This window comes from Eptesicus fuscus, chromosome 3, assembly GCF_027574615.1.
Source record: "Eptesicus fuscus isolate TK198812 chromosome 3, DD_ASM_mEF_20220401, whole genome shotgun sequence".
Classification (NCBI taxonomy): domain Eukaryota; kingdom Metazoa; phylum Chordata; class Mammalia; order Chiroptera; family Vespertilionidae; genus Eptesicus; species Eptesicus fuscus.
Genome location: NC_072475.1, coordinates 107,991,429 through 108,015,200, shown reverse-complemented (window position 1 = coordinate 108,015,200; position 23,772 = coordinate 107,991,429). Strand labels below are relative to the sequence as shown.

General features: G+C 37.7%; 1 pseudogene; it reads right to left on the bottom strand.

Moving 5' to 3' along the window:
• LOC114229333 (cilia- and flagella-associated protein 300-like) overlaps positions 1–15,204 on the bottom strand; it is a 69,922-nt pseudogene extending 54,718 nt beyond the window's left edge.
• Positions 15,205–23,772: the final 8,568 nt, after the last annotated feature.

The following is a 23,772-nucleotide window of genomic DNA, read 5'->3' as shown; positions in this document are numbered from 1 at the left end:
AGTTTTATTTCCAAACATATCAAAATTCATTGGAGTTTCATCCATATTTCCAATACTACTTAACGCATAGCCATGTTTAGTGCGCTGTTGTATTACGTATTGATGGAAACTATTTACTTAGCTATCAAGATCTGCAGGTAATTTTGGGGCAATTTTTGTCTTTTACCTCAGTACCATATTATGCCTTCCCATGAATCTAGTACACCAGGATACAGTGGCCTTAAATCTGTTGCTGTGATCTGGGTTAGATTTGGCCCACTGAAGTGCAAACAAACGTACGGTAATAGGATACAAGGGAGGGCCAGATGGGTGAAAGAGGCGTGTTTTTCTGGGCACAGCTCTATCTCTTTTTTCCATACCCCGGGCATCCTGGACACCTGCAGCTTGCTCCGCCCTTCACTTACACCTTCCCGGTGAGGCGCCCCCTCACCTTGTCATCGGGACCGCGTTAAGTCACTTCTTTCCACGAATCCTGGTGAGTGGATTTTCTTCTACCATACTTGTACAGCGCCGCCCTTGCTGCTTTCATAAGGTCGCCGCATACGGTGTGGGGGTGTGGGGGAGCTCAAAAACGGCCACGGCCGCATCCCCGCCATATGCGGCGAGCACCCGGCCGCACTCCATTCATTTCAATGGAGCCTGACGGAGACCTTATGCAGCACAAAAAGAAGCCAACCAGAGGCACTTGCGGTCTCTGTCCGGCTCCATTGAAATGAATGGAGTGCGGCCATTTTTGAGCTCCCCCCACCGTATGCAGCGACCACAGATTCTCCAGTCTGGCTCGGAAGTTTCAGCACCCGCCCTATAAGACGACACCCGGCGTATAAGACGACACCTGACTTTTGAGAAGATTTTCCCGGGTTAAAAAGTCGTCTTATACGCCGGAAAATACGGTACACTTTTTAATATGCATTTAATGTTCTGGTGCTAGCTCAGATAAAAGTAAACATATTCTGTCTCTCCTACTGAATACAACTAAATGCATTAAACAGCTATCTGAAGGCAGAAAAGTTAAATGATAAGTAGAATGAGAAATGGAAACCAGAACTCAAAGTAAGACCACATGGGAGTGAGTTTCTTGTTTTCTCTTAAGTCAGGACTGAAAAGGAACACAGGAGCTGGAACAGGAGCAGAAAGGGCTATAAGAGAAGAACTTCATTTCTGGTCTGAACATCAGGGAAGTGAGCCTCTGGGATGAGAGAGAGTTTAAAATTTCACTGTTTTTATTTATTTATTTATTTATTTTTCTATTCTCTCCATCCTAGTCCAAGGCAAACCCATGGCAGGGCTGTGGTGGCAGGGCTGGGCAGCAGCATCTGGGCAGGAACCTAAATTCTGAGGGAAAGGAAACCTTCCATATTAGCAGGAGGAACTGTGACATGAGAATGTGGGGGAGTATCTCAATTCTCCTTTTTTCTCTCTATAGTCCTGCTAGTTGGCCCCAGAGTTAGGCATAATTGTGGGAAGAATATAACATACTGGGATAGCTAAAGCCCTAGCTTTCTAGGCAGAAGAAAAAAGTGGGAGCCTCTGGGAGCCAGAAAGTTTCAGAGAGACTGAAAATTCAAGGAAGTGATCCTATAAAGAAGTGTGTAACCTAAGGTGACCAGACGTCCCGCTTTTGGCGGGACAGTCCCGAATTTTAACAGTTTGTCCCGTGTCCCGCAGAGTTTTAAAAAAGTCCCGATTTTTGGAAAGAATGCATGACAAGCTAGGGAACGGCAGGAGAATGGGAAGGGAATATATGGTTTTCGGCGGCCATGTGGCTATTTAGCCAGGATATGAGTTTTATATTATTTTTGTTAATTTTATAATGTTAAACTTTAATAATAACAAATAATTGTTGAGAACTGATTATCGAGAACTGCTTATCAAAGTTCGCATTGTTGATCAGTTGTTAGAATTCAACCACCATTGTTTGGACTTAATGAACAATGGCATTTTTTGGGATTGGCAACGACAAAAACATTTTGTAACTGTCTCTCAGACGATACACATCGTACTGCGTGCTAGTAAGCTAGTTAAACAAGTGATGTCATTACAAATCAGCTATTCAGATAATTTAGGTAGGTTATTTATTTATTTATTTCATAAATACATAAATTTTCTTGAATTTAGCAGACAGTACTCATATTATTTATATTTTATAGTGGCGGCAAAAAGTCTAGCGCCAGCCTTGAAAGTGACACTTACGACTTATGTTACGGCAAATTCAGAGGAAAAATAATACAAGTTAGTATTGTTATTATTTAGAAAGAAATATAGGATTAAAATAATTTTTAAAATATAGTTACTTTATAACAATCAAATTAATTTAATTTATAAATTAACAATAAAATATGTTCATGTAATTATGTACCTACTTACTGTTTTTTAAGCAATATGTATATAACTAGAGGCCAGGTGCACGAAATTCGTGCACAGAGGGGGGTTGTCACTCAGCCCAGCCTGTACCCTCTCCAATCTGGGACCCCTCGAGGGATGTCCTGACTGCCCGTTTAGGCCCGATGCTAAACGGGCAGTCGGACATCCCTTTCACAATCCAGGACTGCTGGCTCCCAACTGCTTGCCTGCCTGCCTTCCTATTTGCCCCTAACCGCTTCTGCCTGCCAGCCTGATTACCCCCTAACCACTCCACTGCCAGCCTGTTTGCCCCAAACTTCCCTCCTCTGCTGGCCTGGTCACCCCTAACTGCCCTCTCCTGCAGGGTTGATCACCTCCAACTGCCCTCCCTTGCAGGCCAGGTGCCTCTCAACTGCCCTCCCTTGCTGGCCAGGTGCCTCCCAACTGCCCTCTCCTGGTGGCCATCTTGTGTCCACATGGGGGCAGGATCTTTGACCACATGGGGGCAGCTATATTGTGTGTTGCAGTGATGATCAATCTGCATAGTACTCTTTTATTAGATAGGATAGAGGCCTGGTACAGGGGTGGGGGCCAGCTGGTTTGCCCTGAAGGGTGTCCCTGATCAGGGTGGGGTTCCCTTGGGGCATGGGGCGGCCTGAGTGAGGGGCCTGAGGTGGTTTGCTGGCTGGCCACACCCCCTGGCAACCCAAGTGGAGGCCCTGGTATCTGGAATTTGTTTTCCTTCTACAATTGAAACTTTGTTGCCTGGAGTGGAGCCAAGCCTGGGGCTCCCTCCGTGGCTGGCAGCCATTTCTGTTGGGGTTATAATTAAAACTTTGTAGCTTAAGTGGGTGGGCCTGGCCAGGGTGTGCAGAAAGCTTTGCTTCCCCTGTTGCAGGGGGCAACCCTGGCCTGCTCTCTCAAGCTCTGTTCTGCCGCCATTTTTGTTTGAATTTGTTTACCTTTTATAATTGAAACTTTATAGCTTGAGTGGAGGCTTAGGCCTGGCAAGGGCAGGCGGAAAGCTTGGCTTCCTCTGTTACCTAGGAAACCTTGCTCTCTGTGGCTGTAGCCATCTTGGTTGGGTTAATTTGCATATTCGCTCTGATTGGATGGTGGGTGTGGCTTGTGGGCATGGTTTGTGGATGTGTCGTAGGTATGGTCAATTTGTTTATTTGTCTATTATTAGGTAGGATAATTTATAATATAATTTTAAATTTTTTTTTAGATTTTTAACATAATGAGTAAGAAAAGAGGATGCAAATTCAACAATGATCTAAGAAGTGAATTTCCTTTTATTAAAAAAACCAAAAGCGATTACAATATAGACCAAATTTTTAATCAAGAACCCCTCCCCCCTCCCCCCCCCAGGCCGAAACTGGTTTGGCTCAGTGGATAGAGCATCAGCCTTCGGACTCAAGGGTCCAAGGTTCGATTCCAGTCAAGGGCATGTACCTTGGTTGCAGGCACATCCCCAGTAGGGGGTGTGTAAGAGGCAGCTGATCGATGTTTCTCTCTCATCGAATTTAGCAGACAGTACTCGTATTACTTATATTTCTAACTCTCTATCCCTCTCTCTTCCTCTCTGTAAAAAAATCAATAAAATATATTTTTTTTAAAAAGGAACCCCTCCCCTCCCCCCCCCCCCCCCCCCCCCCCAGTCAATGGTGTCCCGCTTTACCAATGTTAAAATCTGGTCACCTTAGTGTAACCTGATCATGAATGTGACCCTAAATAGCATACCAAATGCTCTGAGAACTGAACTGTTGGTAGACTACCCCAAAAATTTCAGACCAACCTCTGGATAGTGTACACACAAGACGGAGCCAATTAGCACTACATCCTAATAGTTGATCCACTTAGAACCATAGCCCACAGTAGGTAGTTTGGAACTTTCAGCTACTACTTAGTCAGATCTATTAACTGATAAATTGTGTGCAGTACACACACACACACTGACAATATCCATAGGAACTAAATAGGATCCAAAATCTCAGAACACAATAAGCAGATTTCAAGGATACAATTCAAAATTAGCGTATGAAAACCAGAAAAATCTCAATAACCTATAAAAGAATAGAAAACCAATAGATGTCAATTCTGAAATGATGCAGATATTGGGATTATATTACAAAAATTTTAAAGGAGCTATTATAACCAAGTTTCAAGAAGTAAAGGTTAACATTATTTTAAAAATGATAGAAATGCAATAGTTGCAAAGAAACTAATGATATGAAAAAGCCCCAAATAAAAATTTTTTGAAACAAAAATGCACAATAACTGAAATAAAAATTTCCTTGGAATTACTCAATAGCTAAATAGAGAAAACAAAGGAGTCAATGAATTAAAGATATTTTCATAGAAATATCCATTCTGTAGCAAAATAAAAAAATATATAATACCGAGACTAATGGATCTGTCAGAAAACATCAACAGCTCTAATGTTTATCAGTGATGGGCAACCTTTTGAGCTTGGTGTGTCAAACTTCGCCAAAAAACCGAGCATAACTCGGGTAGTGTGTCACTTTGAGGAAAAAACTAACTCCAAGACTCTAGTCGCAAATGTTTCATCCTCAGGAGCAGCAAATGTTTCATCCTCAGCATGCGGCCGCGTGTCATCAGAAATGGCTACGCGTGTCAGTGCTGACATGCGTATCATAGGTTCGCCATCACTGTTTTATGTAGTCAGAGTTCTAGAGGAAAGGAGAAAACCATGCATAGATAAAATAATTGAAAAATAATGGCTGAAAACTTAACTAATTTGTTATTTGCATAAAATTGCAAATTCAAGAAGCTCATTTAATAATAAAAAGAATAAACAAAAGAAATTCATACCTAGAAATATCATAATCAAATGTCTGAAAATTAAAGACAAGTAAATCTTAAAGACAGATAGTAAAAAAATGACATATCTATAGAGGACCATGGTTTGAATGACAATGGATTGCTCATCAGAAACCATGGGTACTGAACAACAGTTTTAGTTTTGAAAGGAAAGGACTGTCAAACCAGAATTCAATATTCTGATATTCAAAAACTATCATTGAGGAATAAAACCTCGATAAGCACATTCTCAGGTGAAGGAGACCTAAGAAAAACATCTGTCTTACAGAAAGTGCTAAAGTAAGTTCTTCAGATAGAAAGGAAGTTATAATAGTGAGAAAATTGTAACTTCAGAAATAAAGGAACAACAGCAAAGGTGTTAAATACCTATATAAATACAGTAGACTATTTTTCTTTTCTTAAGTTCTTTAAAATATGTAATGATTAAAAGAAAAAAGTATAACATTACAAGGAATAGAAGTTTCTCAACATGATAAATAACGTTTATGAAAAACCCATAGTTGTCCAGGCAGTGTGGTTCAGTGGTTGAGAGTCGACCTATGAACCAGGAGGTCACGGTTCACTTCCCTGTCAGGGCACATGCCCAAGTTATGGGCTCAATCCCCCACTAGGGGCATGGAGGAGGTAGTGATCAATGATTCTCATCATTGATGTTTCTATCTCTCTCTCCCCCTCTTCCTTCCTCTCTGAAATCAATTAAAATATTTTTTAAAAGAAAACCAGCAACTAACATCATGCTCAATTGTGAAATACTAAAAGCTTCCCTCTTAAGATAAAAAATAAAACATGGATGCCTGCTTTATCTACTCTTATTAATCATTATACTGGAAGTTCTAGCCATCACAGTTAGATATTAAAGAGAAATAAAGGCATCCAAATTGGAAAGGAAGAAGTAAAATGTTCTCTGTTCACAGATGAAATAATCCTATATATGAAAAATCCCAAGAAAACTATGAGGGTATAAGATCAACACATAAATATCAGTTGTGTTTCTATACACCAACACAGACAATTTGAAAAGTACATTAAGAAAACAATTTTATTTACAAGAGTATTTAAAGAATAAAATACCTAGGAATAAATTTAACCAAGGAGGTGAAAGACCTGAATGCTGCAAACTATAAAACATTGCAGAGATATGAATTAAATAGAAATCCATAATATACTCATTTTTTAGGAAAATTTAGTATTGTTAATATTTTCATACTACACAAAGCAATCTATAGATTCAATGCAACCCTTATCAAAATTCCAATAGCCCCTTCTGCAAAAACAGAACAACTGATTCTCAAATTTATATGGAATCTAAGTGGTCCATTACTACAAATTAATAGTAATAAAAAGGTGTACTGACAGACAGAGAGACATATAGTCCAGAAACAAATACATTCATTTATGGCTAATTGATTTCGAAAAAGGCACTAAGTCTATTTGACATGGGAAGAATAGTCTCTTTAACAGGTGGTACTGAAACAACTGGGTTTCTACATGCAAAAGAGTAATTTGGACCACTACCTCATACCATGTACAAAAAATAACTCAAAATAAATTAATGATCTAAATATAAGAATTTTAAGAAGAAAACATAGGGTTAAATTTTCAAGAACTTGGATTTGATTAAGGACTTTTAGATATGAGACTAAAAGCACAAGCAACAAAAGAAAAAAATAGATAAGACATTATAAAAATTAATAATATTTGTGCATTAAAGGCCACTATGAAGAAAGTAAAAAGACAACATACAAAATGAGAGAAAATGTTCACAAATGTTGTATCTAATAATGCTTGAATATCCAAAATATAAAAGAAACTCCTAAAACTCAACAACAAAAGAACTAAACAATCCAATCCAAAAACTGGCCAAGGACTTGAATAAACATTTCTCTAAAGCTCCTGGATTGCGAGAGGGCACAGGCTGGGCTGAGGGACACCCTTCTCCCTGAGTGCATGAAAATTGTGCACCGGGCCTCTAGTAGCTAAATAAATACCTCAGAAAGTAAGTGCTCAATATCACATCACACCTACTAGGATGGCTATTATAACAACAACTGAAAAATAACAAATGCAATATATAGCCTTGGCTGGTGTGGCTCAGTTGGATGAGCATCTCACAATGCATCAAGAGGTCATGGGTTTGATTCCTGGTCAGGCACATTCCCAGGTTATGGGCTCAATCCCCAGTAGGGGGCATACAGGAGGCAGCTGATCTATGTTTCTCATTGTTTCTCTCTCTCTCTCTCTCTCTCTCTCTCTCTCTCTCTCTCTCTCTCTCTCCCTCTCCCTCTCTCTAAAAATCAATAAAAACATTAAAAATTTTAAAAATATAATATATATTTAAAACTTCCATAATTCACAAAAAGATAACCTAATTTAAAAAATGGCAAAGGTCTTGAATAGCCATTTCTCCAGAGAAGATATGGAAATGACTGATGAGTACATGAAAATATGCTCAATATAATTAGTCATTAGGGAAATGCAAATCAAAGTCACAAAAAGATATCACTTCATAGGAATTGGATGGTTACAATAAAAATAAAAGTGTCAGCAAAGTTATAGAGAAATTGGAGCTCTCGTGCATGATGGTGGGAATATAAAATTGTGTAGCATTTTTTAAAAACAGTTGACTGTTTCTCAAAATTTTAAACATAGAGCATATGATTCAGTGATTTTACTCTCAAGTATATACACAAGAAAAAGTAAAATATATGTCTGTGCAAAAATTAAAAACAAATGTTCATATTAGCATGTCCTAATAATAATAAATTGACAACAACCCAAATATTAACCAACTGATGAATATATAAATAAAATGTAAATGTGGTATACCCACTCAATGTATATTATTTGAAAATAAGACAAATGAAGTATTAAAAATGAAACTAGACCACCAACTTACATCATATACAAGAATAAACTAAACATGAATAAAAGACTTAAATGTAAATTGTGAAACCATAAAGATCCTAGAAGAAAACATAGGCACTAAAATCTCAACATCTCATGTAGCAGAATTTTCACTGATACATCTCCTAGGGCAAGAGAAACAAAGGGAAAAACAAATAGGATTACATCAAACTAAAAAGCTTCTGCATAGCAAAAGAAACCATCCTCAAAATGTAAAGGGAACCCACTATAAGGGAGAACATATTTTCCAATGATACATCAGATAAGGGGTTAATTTCCAAAATATATAAAGAACTCATACATCTCAACAAAAGACAAATAATCCAATTGAAAAAATGGGCAAAGGACCAAATAGATACATCTCCAAAGAAAGCATACAGATGACCAATAGACGTATGAAAAAAATGTTTAATGTTACTAGTCATCAGAGAGATGCAAATTAAAACTACAATGAGGTATCACCTCACACCTGTCAGAATGGCTGTCACCAATAAATCAACAAACAGCAAGTGATGGAAAGGATGTGGGGAAAAGGGAACTCTAGTGCACTAAGGGAATGCAGACTCCTACAGCCACTGTGGAAAACAGTATGGAGATTCTTCAAAAAATTAAAAATGGAATTGTCATTTGACCCAGTGATCCCATTTCTGGTAATATATCCTAAGCATCCTGAAACACCAATCAGAAAGAATATGCACTCCTATGTTCATGGCAGCATTATTTACAATAGTTAAGATTTAGAAACAGCCCAAGTGCATATCAGTAGATGAGTGGATAAAAAAGCTGTGGTACATTTACACAACGGAATACTATGCAACTGTAAAAGAAAAGGATCTCATACTTTAAAAAATATATATATTTTATTGATTTTTTACAGAGAGGAAGGGAAAGGGATAGAGAGTCAGAAACATCAATGAGAGAGAAATATCGATCAGCTACCTCCCGCACACCCCCTACTAGGGATGTGCGCTCAACCAAGGTATATGCCCTTGACCAGAACCAAACCCGGGACCCTTCAGTCCACAGGCCGATGCTCTATCCAATAAGCCAAACTGGTCAGGGCTGGATCTCATACTTTTTGAGAAAGTATGGATGGACCTGGAGAGTATTATTCTAAGAGGAATAAACCAGTCAGTGAAAAACAAGTACCATATGATTTCACTTATATGTGGCATCTTATGAACAAAATAAACTGATGAACAAAATAGGTCCAGAGACATGGAAGCATGGAACAGACTGACAGATCTCAGAGGGAAGGGAAAAGGAGCCAGAGGATATTAACAAAAGAACTTATATGCATTTCCCATGGACACAGACAATAGTGTGGGGAAGGCCTGGGGTGGAAATCTGTAATATTCTCAATAATACAAATAAATTTTTAAAAATACTCAATTAATCCCAAGAGTACAGAAGTAGAAAGAGGGATACAAAAAAGATGAACATGAGGGCATGTGCCAAGGGGTAGGTCAATGGGGAAAAAAAGAGACATAGGTACTACTATTTGTTAATACTTTAAACAATAAAATAACATTAAAAAAAAAATGAACAAAAACAAATATTAATATGGTAAGTTTAAACATAAATAAATCAATAATTACATTAAATGTAAATGGTCTGAAAGACCATTTTTCATATTGAATTAAAGCAACTATCAAAAAAAACCCTAAAATATATAAAATAAAATAAAGGCCAAACTATAGAATATTAAAAGGAAACTTATTTTAAACATTAAATCCCAGAAATATATAAAGTTAAAAATATATCTCACAAACACTAATATTAAGTGATTTATACTACACTGATACTTTTATTGAACAAGGAAAATTATCAACAACAAGAAAACATTTTTTTATAAAAACAGTTGTCAACAAGGCTATGGAAAATCAGGTGCATTTGTACACTACCAGTGGGAATGCAAAATGTTATAACCACTATAGAAAGAAATGTAGTGATATTTAGCAAAATTATATCTACATTGGTGTGTGATATATCCACAAAATAAACATTTAAATATGGAATAACTGCCTGTATATATAAAGAGAAAAATGAAAAAAAGAGAAATGAAGTATTGATACATGCTACCACATTGCTGCCCTTGAAAGCATTTTACTAAGTGAAAGAAATATTGTATGATTTCACTTATTTGAAATATCTAGAATAAGCAAGTCCACAGAGACAAAATAGATTAATGATTGCGTAGGAGTGGGGAAGGAAGAGATGGGGGAGATAGGGATTTATTGCTTAGTGGGGTTTCTTTTAGGACAGGTAAAAAATGTTTTAAAATTAGATTGTGGTGATGGCTACACAAGCATACAGATATATTTTAAAACACTGAATCGTATATTATAAGTGGGTGAAATTTTTATGTTAATTTATATATTTTATAGAAAATTCCAGATTTTTAAAAATATGTCTGGTATTCTCTAGAAAATATGTAAATATTCTAAAAATTTATATGTCCTTTGTAAGTTTTAAAAATATAGGTATCTAAGTTATTCCTTTTACTTGGAACTCCTATTTCTAACAGAGCCTGATTACTGTCAGAATACAAGTCAAAATTGTTGTGTTGGTAGTAAAACATATCCCTGTTAATTTCAAAATTAACATGGAATAGTTCTCAAGCCACAGAGAGCATGGAAATATCATTAACACAAAAATATATTAAGTGATGTTTTGGTATAATCATTTCTGCCCTGTAACCAGACAACAAATGTTTTGCAGTAAAACTCATGTGAAAGTTACTTGTAATGCAAATTTTCAGGAAAGATGTAAAGAAATCTAGAATACAAAATAACAGCCAAACACAATGAACCAGTCTTTCAGAATACCATAAAGTAGACACCCAACATATGTAGATGACTTGGGCTTTGGGGATGAATTTAATCTCATAAACTACACAGCTTTTCTTGGATTCTTTAAGAATGTCAGTGAATGAAAGAAACACTGATGTCCAATGACAATGTTTACAGATAAGAAAATAATGATTTAATCACTAAAGATGGTGGAAACTACAAAATTCAGAGAGATAGATCATGCAAAGGTTTAGAGGAGAATCAAGGGTTCCTGATTACTTGTCTGATTATCTTTCAGCTAGTCTCATGCTGCCTAACTTATTAAGTCCACTGGGTGAAAAAGGAATGTAAGTAAACCTTAGTATAACTTTAGAATTGACCCTGTCAGCTATTTTTTCACTGTGTGCAGTTGCTTAAATGTATTGTCTTCAGCAAAAAGCAATGAAAGTAATTGCATAGCATAAAAGTAAATGTTAAATTATAATTAAATTATTCTGCAAACCTATCACACTAAGTTTATGGCCATTTCATCATATTGCAATGGCAGGCAAAACAACAATTAGAAAGAAAGAAATGTTCTAAATTGAGATCTCAACTTTCAGAGAACTCGTCTCCTTGAAGACATCTCAAACATTGTTTATGTCATTACTTTTCATTTCGGTTTTTCAACTGTCAGCTTTTCTTTTATATATACATTTATTGTGATCCTTTTTCTTTGAACAGATAGCCAAACACTGGTAAATTCCAAATTAAATGCTTCTTAGTTTGACTTAGTACAGAAATGTCCTGCTTTATTATTTAAGACTTACCCTATACTTCTTCTCTCAGATTTTGTAATCATTTATTAGCTTTTCCTGAAGACTATCCTGTGAAGGTCATTTTTAGCATGTTCATTTGACAGATGAGACCAAAGACCTTAACTGAGAAAATTATTTTGATTGAGGTGGCAGAATAAGGTTGGCCAGGAGTCCAAGGTCACATTAGCACACTCGGTTTCCTATTTTTTCTCATCTCTTCCGTCTTCAACAGAGAAACACAGCTATTCATTTTGTAAACCCCTTTTTCTCCCAGTTGTTCTTATCAGCCCCAACTTTCCACAGGAGCCAACACTGCTCATATAGCATTTTTTACTTACCCTAAATAAACCTGTGCAAGATACACAAACATGTCAGCCATATCTATTTCCTGAAAATATTCATGTGTGTGTGTGTATACATGTGTGTAAGTGATGGGGTGATTTATTCAAAAAAGACAAAAAAGACACAGCTTCTACCCTTACAAAGTTCAAAACCTACTGGGAAACAGAATAATATGGCAATAAGCAGCAATTATATATTTACAAAACCCAAACACACACAATATGAAATCTCAATGACATTGAAGTGTCCAGGATGTTTATGGGAATTCCCAGAAGAAGACAGCCCAGAAATCATGACATTTTCCAGAGGAAGGGGCCATATCTGTACAGCTGTAGATTGGCATGTGTTGTGAAAACTGTTGGGGAGGAGCAGCTCAGAGTCAATTTTTTCACATGTATCTTTCTCTTCCTACCATGCACTAGCACTATGAAAAGTGAGGGAACACAAAAGAAATATTAGGTATACTCTGCCCACCTAAATTAAGGTAATTGATAAGATTATCAGTTAATTACTGCTGAGTGCAGGAAGACAAATGAGTACTTTCTTCATAACAATGAATAAAATAATAAAAAATAAGTGCTAGGGATATAGCACATATAGACTGCTTAGCACAATGCCAGACACAGAGTAATTGCTTAAGAAATATTAGCTACTTTTAGTTCTCAACTAATTGTATAAATATCTCTTTTCAAATATACTTTGTACTGCCATAGTAGAATGAGTAGAAGGAGAAGAAAAGGAGGAAAATGATTAGAAAATGTTGGCATTGATGTTTTAAGTTGAAAAATAAATTGCATGCACAAATACTCTCTAGGTAATTGATATAGCTGTCATAATTTTGTATACTTGCAGAGATTTATTTGGGTTAAGTAAAGACACTAATGCATCATTAATGTTACCTATTTTGTGCTATTCATTATACTATTCATACATAGTTTTATTTACTTCTTACAACAATGAAATAAGAAGGTAGGTAGACATCTCCATTTTACAACTGAGAAAAATAAGGTTTAAAGAAATTTAAGTCATTTTACCAGGTCATATAGCTAGTAAAAAATAGCACCAGAACTGGATCATTTCTTCAAACCCCAATTTTGCTGTATTTATAGTCTGTTCCCAAATTCAGAAAACAATAGAACCATGGTTTAATTTAACAAATGTTTTCGGAGAGCCTACTTTGTGTCAGGAACTACCTATAAGGTACTACAAAAATAACAGTGACCTTTTAGGTATGGTCTCTGAACTTATATGGCTAAAAACAACAGAGGGAGGTGGACAGATAAAAAGGCAATTGCAAAGCAGAAACCCAGAGCAGCTTGGGAACACATGGTAGGAGATTTAATCTATGGAAGGTTAAGGAAGATTCTCAGAACTGATATCTAAGATGAGACATGAAACAGGATATAAATGAACATGATGAAGTACAAGTCAGGTGAATGATAGAGAAGAACCCATGTGGAGGCTCATAGACAAAAGTGCAAATCACGAATTTGAAAGTAAGACTCTGCGCCAGAGGGTGGGGCTGCGGAGTGGACAAGTGATGAGGTTGAATGATCCAGGCCATGCAATCACTCCTTTGAGAGCCATGACCAAAAAAAAAAAAAAAAAAAAAAAAAGATGGCTTTATCCCAAATTAAGATAAGGAGGCTGTGACTCGTTTTAAGCAAGATTGTTAAGTAATTAGACTTATATTTTTAAAAGAACCCTTTTAGTAAAGAAATAAATTAGATTTATGAAAATGACAGTCACATCTTCTCCTGAACCTAGCTTTCACAAAAGCTATTTGGCTTGTGTAAATAATTAGTAGGTGAGCAGCCCAACAGTGAAATATAGTTATGACTTAGGCCAGTGAAAATTGTTATGACTTAAGCCATCTTCAAAGCAAAACAGGCTTGGCCTGACAAGATATTCTGATGAAGTTAACTGTGGGAAACCATCTGTTTAGTGATTGTTGAGGAGGTTTTAATGAAAAACATGCATTTAGCACTCAGTTGGAATTCTGTGACAGGTTCCTGTGACAGCCATAGCTGTCTTGTCATTGAGACGTGGCCATTTTCTGAGCATCCTGAAGGTGGTTCCATTCCAATAGAGGAGAAAATACCTTTTTTTTTTTTTTTCAGTTTCAGACTTTTATTGCTGTTCCCAAGCTCCTAACCTAACACTGTACCTTCAGCAGAAAGAGAAGATAATCTTGCTTCTTAGCTCTAATCCTTGATCTTAATCCTCTTTCCATCCCCTCACTCTTGCATTAGAGCCTCACTAAACCAATATCTCCTTCTTTGTTTTATCTTCTGCCTCTCCCCTTTTGCTTAATCTCTCCCCAAAGTCTCAGTACACTCAATTCTTTCTTATCTAAAAAAAACAAAGAAAACAAAGTTTTTTTAGATAAAAATGGGTATGTTTACTCGAATTCAATTTTACAGAACTCATGTTTGTACCAGAATTGCAGTAGGAGGGGGAAAGTGATGAAGAGAGAAAACGTTCTTGATCTCATACTTGCCTATTACTACTCTTTTTTCCTTCTCTCTTTTAAATACATTGGCTATGATCTAAACGTGCTGCAGTCCTCTTCCATCTTCCACCATTCCAATTCACCCACTGAAATCTAGATGCTATCCTTGTCATAGTTGCTTTTCTTGTAAAGATTATTGCAGATTGCCCATTGAGTGGACCTTTTTGAATCTTAAATGGGACAGGAAGCCAGAGTGGGCTGGAATTGGGTTTTTCCTTCCCCCTGGTCAGTTAGGCTCTGATAATACCCCAGCAGGTTAGGCTCTGAAAAACTAGTTTCCCCTGACGTTGGGCCTGATGAAGAAGAATGGAGTGCTCTGGTGGGTTTCAAAAAAGTTTCCTTTCGCCTTACTCCCACCAGGAGTATTGTTCTCCAATATTTACTGAGAGCCTGGTTGAGCTCCTGTAGGTAAATCTCACACTGTTGTGGGGACTTCTTTATTACTGAGCCCTCCTAGTGTTTTTAACACTCAGAATTGTCTACACTGAGCTTCCAGCAATCCACTAATTACAGTCATGTTTTCCTACCTTGATACTAGTTCCCATGGAGGTTTCTGCTGAGAGTCTCTGCTCTGGTAGTTCATGACTCCTGTATTCAGCTGTCTGTCTCTCATTTCTTTTATGGACACAAGAAGAGGTGTTAATTTTTCAGTCTCTTCAGCTTTTCCCATGTTGTTAGGATGGAACAGTGACTTCCAAGCTCCTTACTTGAAAACCAGAGTTCGTAAGTTGTGTTTTTATCTGCCATTTTCCTAGACTCTTATCAGTCCTGGTAGTTTATCACAATGAATTTTCTTTTTAGAAGATACCACCTATTAATAATGATAATTTTACTTATTCTATTTAATCCTTACAGTTTTTATGCTTTTACTCTGTATAACATTGTGTTGGATTTTTAGTAATATTAAATCAGGAGTAAAAATTGGCATTTTTGTCTTATTCTTTGACTTGATGGGAATAGTGTGCATTTTGTTATTTAAGATTGTGTTGAGCCGAAACCGGTTTGGCTCAGTGGATAGAGCGTTGGCCTGCGGACTCAAGGGTCCCAGGTTCGATTCCGGTCAAGAGCATGTACCTTGGTTGTGGGCACATCCCCAGTGGGGGGTTTGCAGGAGGCAGCTGATCGATGTTTCTCTCTCATCGATGTTTCTAACTCTCTATCCCTCTCCTTTCCTCTCTGTAAAAAAATCAATAAAATATATTAAAAAAAAAAAGATTGTGTTGTAATGGATGTTTTAATATATGATATCTTCAAATCAATGAATTACCTTACAAATGCAGTTTTCTGATTATTTTTATAATAAACTAGTGGCCCAATGCACGAATGAAGATTAGTGCAAGTATGGGCCTTCGTTCCCCTGGCTGCCAGCACCGCCTTCGCTCTGGCTGGAGCAGCCTTTCTGCTCTGGCCCAGAGCCGCCTTTCCACTCCAGCCCGGAGCTGCCTTTCTGCCTTCCCACACTACCCAGAGGCCCTGAGTGGCTGGGGTGGTGTGGACCGCCTATGTCATTGCCATGACGATGACGCAAGTGTCCTGCCCCGTCCCCAGTCCCCGGCCACTCAGCAGTGCCTGTGTATGCAAATTAACCCACCATCTTTGCTGGGTTAATTTGCATATTCACTCCTGATTGGCTGGTGGGCATCGCAAAGGTATGGTCAATTAGCATGTTACTCTTTTATTAGGTAGATAATTGTTGAAAATTATTCAATGATTTTTTTCAATTTGGTTCATTAATGTGATAAATTACATTGACAGATTTTTCTGATTTTGAGCTATCCTTGACTTTATATTAAGCTCTATTTGATTGTCATATATTCTTTTTTAAAAACACTAGAGGCCCGGTGCATGAAATCTGTGCATGGGGGGGGTCCCCTCAGCCCACCCTGCACCCTCTCCAATCTGGGACCCCTCAGGGGATGTTGAACATCCCTCTCACAATCCAGGACTGCTGGCTCCTAACTGCTCACCTGCCTGCCTGCCTAATTGTCCCTAACTGTCCCCCCTGCCAGCCTGATCACCCCTAACCATCTTTGCCTGCTGGCTTGATCTCCCCTAATTGCCTCCCTCTGCCAGCCTGGTCACCCTCAACTGCCCCCTGCTGGCCTGATTGCCCCCAACTGCCCCTCTGCTGGCCTGTTCACCCCCAACTGTCCCCCCTGCTGGCCTGGTCACCCTTCATTGACCCCCCTGCCGGCCTGGTCACCCCACGCAGCCTGCTGTTCGGTTGTTACTGTGAGGGCATCCTGACTAATTTGCATATTACCCTTTTATTAGTATAGATGATTCAAATTGGCTAGCTAATTTGTTATATTTTAACTATTCTCATAAGTTAAATGAACTCATAATTTTATTTACTCTCTTATTTGATTTTGGAGTCAAGATTAGAGTAACTATAAAAGTAGTTGGGTAATTCTTTCACATTTGTTATTTTCTTGAAAAACTTATAAAAGTTGGAAAGATCAATAAAATGCACCTATTAAGCAAACTGTGCCAGGACTTTGTGAAGGAGGAAAGTCTTCCAATGCTGTTTCACTTTTCTTAAGTGATTATTTATTCAGGATTTCTGTTATTTTTCTTGCCTTAATTTTGGCCTTTTATATTTTTGTTTATTTACATAGATAAATAAATACTCTTTAAATTATTAAGTTAATAAAAATGTAGTTGTTGACAATAATTTGTTATTGTCTCACTTATGTCAATAGTTTATTCCTCTATTTCCTTCTGTATTTTTGCTTAATTTGCATCTTCTCTTTTAATTGATCATTCCAGCTAGAAGGTTTTCTACCAACTAATATTTTCAAAGAGCTTTATTTTGCTAATTATGTCTCTTTTTTATTTTATTGACATTTATATATCTTTTGTAAAATACATTTTTATTGATTTTTAGAGAGAGAGGAAGGGAGCAGGAGAGAGAGAGAAACATCAGTGAGAGGGAAACATTGACACCGATTGGCTGCCACCTGCACACCCCCTTCTGGGAATTTAGGCAACAACTCATGCATATGCCCTAACTGGAAATCCAACTGGCAACCTCCTTGTGCATGGGTTGATGCTCAACCACTGAGCTACACCAAACAGTTGATATCTACATATCTTTAGCATGTTTTTTTGACTCTTAAGTATGCTACATTACTCATTTATTACCAAAAATAGAGTAGATTATAAGGATTCAGGTATAAAATAAATTATTATATGGTATTTAAAAACATAAAAGATGGAACTATAAACAACCTAAATATTCACCAATAAAAATGAGTGAAAAATTTGTGAGATATACTAGATAATAGTATGTGAGTGAAATTTGAACAATACATATACATAAGGATGAATCCTACAAATACAGAGTTGAACAAAAAAACCTTGATTTTTAAAAGAATATATAAAGTATAATCTGATTTATATAAAGTTTAAACATGTAAAGTGACTGAATGAGAGCTCCTAGCTTGTAGGCAATTGCTTCCCTCCCTCCTCTATGGTTCTGACCACCACACCCACTAATACATTTACAGTAAAAAATAAATAGCTTTCATTTCTGAAATGACATAGCATAGACTCACTTTTCATTTTTTCCTGCTTTTCTCCTCTAAATACAGACAAATATCCTGAAAATTACCTATCAGACAAGGATAAAATGATTTTGAAAGCTGAAAAGAAGAAGAAAACTGGCTAAGAACCTCAGAACTTGAGGACTAACAATGTGTGAGTTTCTGGATTTTCTGTTAACCAACCATATACTGGTGGAAAAGATGCCAGAAAGGCCTATAACAGCAATCCCCAAAATGCACACACACACACACACACACACACACACACACACACACATTCACACATCACCCAAGAATGTCTGTTTTCTCTGACTAAAAGACCAATAAAAGGGAGCCAAGCACAGACCTTGGGGGAGCCCCAATTCCTGCTTTATTACCCAGGCTCCAGCTGCAGCCTTACCCATCAGCAGCAATGGTGGCAGGGCCTAGGGAGTCCCAGTCTCCAGTTCACCACCAAAACTTCTGCAGTGGATTTATCTAGGACTACAGGGCCAGTGTAAGAAACCTCTGAGTCCCCCATGACATAAAGAAACCCAGGCACAGGTCCTCCCACCCAGGGCCCAACGACACCCAGCACCATTCACTGCACAGATGACACTGGCAGGGATTAAAAGAAAGCACCCAAAGTACCCAAAGAGCCACTGAAATTGGCTTTGCAGGGGCTCTGAAAACTAAACTGTCATGGGAACTAAAGTCCACAAAAATATACCAGAACATAGACACTAAAACTAATCTGAGAAAACACCTCCTAAATAAAAGCGTTAAATAAGATCAAGAGACTTCAAAACATTATAACTACAATGTCCATGAAACAATTGAGAACCATTTCTCATGCCAAAAATCAGAAAAATTTATCGTATTAATTGAAATGAGAAAAAACACAATCAACTGAGATGAATCAGCTGCTGGAATTAGCTTATAAAGATTTAAAAATTGCTGTCCTAAAAATGCCTCAACAAACATAATAATAAAAGCCCAAGAGGCATCAAAACCAAAACGACCAAAGGACTGGTCACCATGAGGTGCATGAAACACCTCTCAAGCAGGCACCCCACTGGGCGCCTCCTCACGCAGAGGGAGGCGGGAGGCGGGGCGCTTCCTCGTATGATTTCAATCATGCACTGGGCCTCTAGTCAATTATAATTCTCTTAAAATAAAAACTAAAATACCTCAGCAAATAAGTAGAAGTGATGAAAATCAATTGAAAATTATAATTCTAAAAAAGATAATAAGCAAACTGAAAAACATTTGAAAGGTAAGGAAGAAATGATCAAGGACATAATTAGTGAATTTAAAGATAGGTCAACAGATCAATAGAATTTACTAAATCTGAAAAACATACAAAAAATAGGCGATAAATAACAGAACCTCAGGAATTAGATAATCTCCCCTTTGATTAACTCATTCTGCTGATTAGGGACCTTAGTTTTATCTAAGAAATCCCTTTATCTTTGCTATATTCTATTGTTAGACGTGAGTCACAGATTCTTCCTCTAGGAAAAAGGATAGGATTACAAATATTGTCAATACACTATTTTTTCTAATATAAATGTATTTCCAATATGATGCTGATATGAAGGAAATTTTTTTTTCAGCCTTATTGCCAACAAACACAACTAGCTCTGAAATGTATGAGACTCAGCAAATATGTTTGGAGTTAAGCTTTTTATAGAACTAGTGGCCCGGTGCACAAAATCGTGCACAGAGGGGGCTGTCCCTCAGCCTGGCCTGCTATTTTGGATGAAAGTTAAAAGCAACAATTTAAACTTGCTGAAATTACTTTAAATCTATTCCCTCATTCCTGCCAACATATTTTTGTGACTAATTTCTATACTTTAAGTTATATGAAAGAATACTATAGAAAAATGAAATATGATTATCTCCTACATTGTTATCAATATGCTCCAGATTAGATAAATTAACAGCCAAAAAACAAACTTGTGTACATTAAAGACAAATTTGATATTTATGGTATTTATTTAGAGTGAACATGTGCAATCCCTTGTCACGTCCTGCGTGTTTCAGAATTCCTGTTCAGGTCCAGTTTCTGGAGAAGGCCGCAATCAAAATGTAAAGAGACTGGAAAAGAGTTAATTTGGAAAAATGGGGAGCCAGGCAGGAGTCCACATCTAGGGGGAGGACTGCTCCCTGCTCTGGCCTTTGCCATCCCTTTTATTGGGGTTCTGAGATACACCCATATCCTTTAGGCAGGAAATTCCAATAATAGACAATCAGCAAAAATTTACATATGATTAACAGGTGAGAGTTGCTTTAACTACCAATGTCTCAACTAAACAATGAGTGAATGGCTCTGACCATTCAGAGAGATTAAGGTTGACCAGCATTCCAGATTCCCTTTTCACATTTAACTTCCAATGTCTCAATGTTCGGTTTCCGGCATCTCCCCCAATTCCTTCCTTAAAACAATCTTGCATTAACAGACCAGAAATAAACATATAAGAACAAAATATATTTGAGTCCCAATTTCAATGTCCAAAATTTCTGAGTCCAAAGTTTAAATGTCCAAAAGTTCTGAGTCCAAAGTTTCAATGTCCAAAAGTTCCTCATGTGTACACATCAGCAATGGTATCTGGATGGTGGACAAATGGTGGCAATGCAGGTCCGACCTCTATGGTTTGGACCTGGGCAACCTGCAGCGACACACAACTGCTGACTGCTAGAATGGCAAGGCCTCGTCAGCATCCTCCATCTCTGGACTGTTTCTCTTCTGTCTTCATGGCTGGATCATTCCTGTGAATTCCTCTCTATTACAGGAATCCACATGGTCTTGGAGTTGTTTTCTGATAATATACAAACATATTCTCGACCAAAAGTTAATAAAGGAATCTTTTCTATAAATTTTTCTTGGGATCCTTATTATTTTTTGCCCAAACAATTTTCCTTTGGCTTATTTTGACACCATGTATGTTTTTCATGGGTGTCCTGCTATATGAAAATTAATTTTCAAAGTAAAATTTTTCAAGATGTAATTTACTTACAGGATATTTTTTCTTACATGGTATTTTTCTACAATCCCCCCTTTTTTTATTTAAGTTTTAGGAGGCTTTTGGAAAATTTTTATAATGCAGTCTTGATAACTTTAAATTTTTTGCACAAAAATATGACTGCTTTAGGTTCATTGCATATTAAGTAATTTTACCATGAAATGAAATACCAATAGAAATTTTGGTTAATACTTTAGGAACAGCTTTTTGTACAATTAAATTTTCTTAAATATTCACTTATTTCATTTAGCCAATTTAAATTAATCTGAAAACTTTACTATTTTACTGTCAAATTTAATACTCTAACAACAATCTTAGTTTACTCTGTAAATATTAATGAAAAGGATTATTTTGCATCCTGGAGAAAGCCCTGAGCATTCCTGAATTTAGGCTGGATTTAGATATAGGGCAGCTGCCATTGGCCAACTCTCTGTTGCCTGGGTCCCAATCTAAGCTGGGCCAAGTCTTTTTGTTATCTGGGTCTCTTCCAGATCTAAGCTGGGCCAAGTCTCTGTATGTTGCCTGGGTCCCGATCTGAGCTGGCATGGGAAGCGCGAAGCAGCCATGGGGCAGGAGACCTCCCTCAGAAGGGGCAAGTGTTCAAGCTTCTGCAATGTTGGGGGGGTAAGGTTCTGTGCCCCACCTCTGTTGACCCCCAAGTTCTCTCCTGATGGCCCCTCTGCGACTGTGCCTGTCTTAGGTTGTTCCTCCCTTGAGGAATCTTACCCGTCATTGACTAACCAGCCATCCTCCGGGGCCAAGCAGGGTGATGTGAGGTTCAGTTCTGTCTCCTTGGTAGACTGTGCCCCTATGGCCTCCATGCCCAGCACCTGCCTTGGGATCCCCTCGCCAGCTGGCGGGCCCCGGCATTGATCACATGTCTTGGGGAACCCAGGTTTCTTCTCCAGGGAGGGCCAGCTCACGCCATTGGGTGAGAGACAGATCCATGGTACCAGCCACCACGAGGCTTCAACCTCAGCATGAACTGAAAACTCAGGCAACAGCTGTGGGCAATTGGATTGTGAGAAGAGGGTCCCTCTTGGCAAAAAGGGCCAATATAGAATGCTTAAGTGCCTTCCCAGGGGGCCTTCCACGAAGTGGAAGGGATTAAATCCTTTCATGTCCTTATTAAATTGCTGCCAAACATTCAAAAAATTAGATTTTTAAGTTTGTTTGGGGTAATTGTACAGTATGCTGTTGTAAAACATCAAAAATTATAATGACATTGTAGAAAATATCATGTAAGGATACTTTGCTCTAGGCATGGCAATTCAATTTTTCAAACTGGCTGTCAATTTCTTTTTGTATAGGCAGGGTCTTAGTTACATTTTCTGTACCTCTCTTTAATTTTATACACAAAGGGGCAGTGGTTTGATTTTGTGTCATACAAAAGGGAAGCTGGGTGGCGACACCTGTGTAATTATACTTCCTTGCCCCACCATTTTCCTCCTGGATGACCAAGGTGTTTGGTATTATTGGTGGCTACATTAGGCAGGGGATCAGCCCACTTAAGGGTTCTTACCCATGAAGGGTCAGGAACATAAGTCCAAAATACTTCCACATTTGTCCCAGGTAATATTACCGTACAGCTGATTACTGCTAGCATGGCAAGAAAGACTTTGTCAGGCGTCAGGCGTCCGTACTGTGTCCTTTACCATGCCCCAGGAGACCTCCGGGCTGTTTGTTGTCCAACTGGGGCTCTTCCCCTCTAAGCTGTTTACACCGTTTCCTAATTTGAAATAATAATTGGGCCAATAGTTCTACATAGGTAACTGCCGTTTTAGAGGATTGATGTCCTAGGTGGACCCATTCAATAATGGCAGGAGAATTTTTGTTTTGAAAGATGACTCCAGTGGGACTATTTGCAGTAGGGTTAATTTGTCCCAATAAAGGTAATTCAGGCTGTACCCGTGCTATTTGAGCTGAGGAAATTGCCTGCTCAACCCTTACCAACTCATTCCTAGCTTCATCTGTTAAAGTTCTGGGAGAGGAAAGATTAGAGTCACCTCTAAGTAAACTAAATAAATTTGTCATTTCTCCTGTAGAGATCTTCAGATAAGGTCTTAACCAGTTAATGTCCCCTAATAATTTCTAAAAGTCATTTAAAGTTTTAAGACAATCTTTTCTTATATCCACCTTCTGAGGCCTAATGCTTTGGTTATCAATTACAATCCCTACGATATTTGAAGGAAACCTCTCTTTATTTCCTTCCAAAATAATTTTCAGGCTATACAGTTTCATTTATCAAGAAGGGGTGTTGGATTTTGTCAAATGATTTTCTGCATCTATTGATATGACTATGTGATTTTTTTCTCTCAATTTGTTTATGTGATGTATCACGTTTATTGATTTGCTGATATTGTACCATCCTTGCATTCCTGGGATAAATCCTACTTGGTCATGGTGTATGATCTTTCTGATGTACTGCTGGAGCCAATTTGCTAGAATTTTGTTGAGGATTTTGGCATCTATGTTCATGAGGGATATTGGTCTGTAATTCTCTTTCATTGTGTTGTCTTTATCTGGTTTTGGTATTAGGGTGATGCTGGCTTCATACAAGGAGCTTGGAAGTATTCCTTCCACTGGAATTTTTAGGAATAGAGTCTGAGGAGGATAGGTTTTAGTTCTTCCTTGAATGTTTGATAAAACTCTCCTGTGAAGCCATCTGGCCTCAGGCTTTTGTTTGCC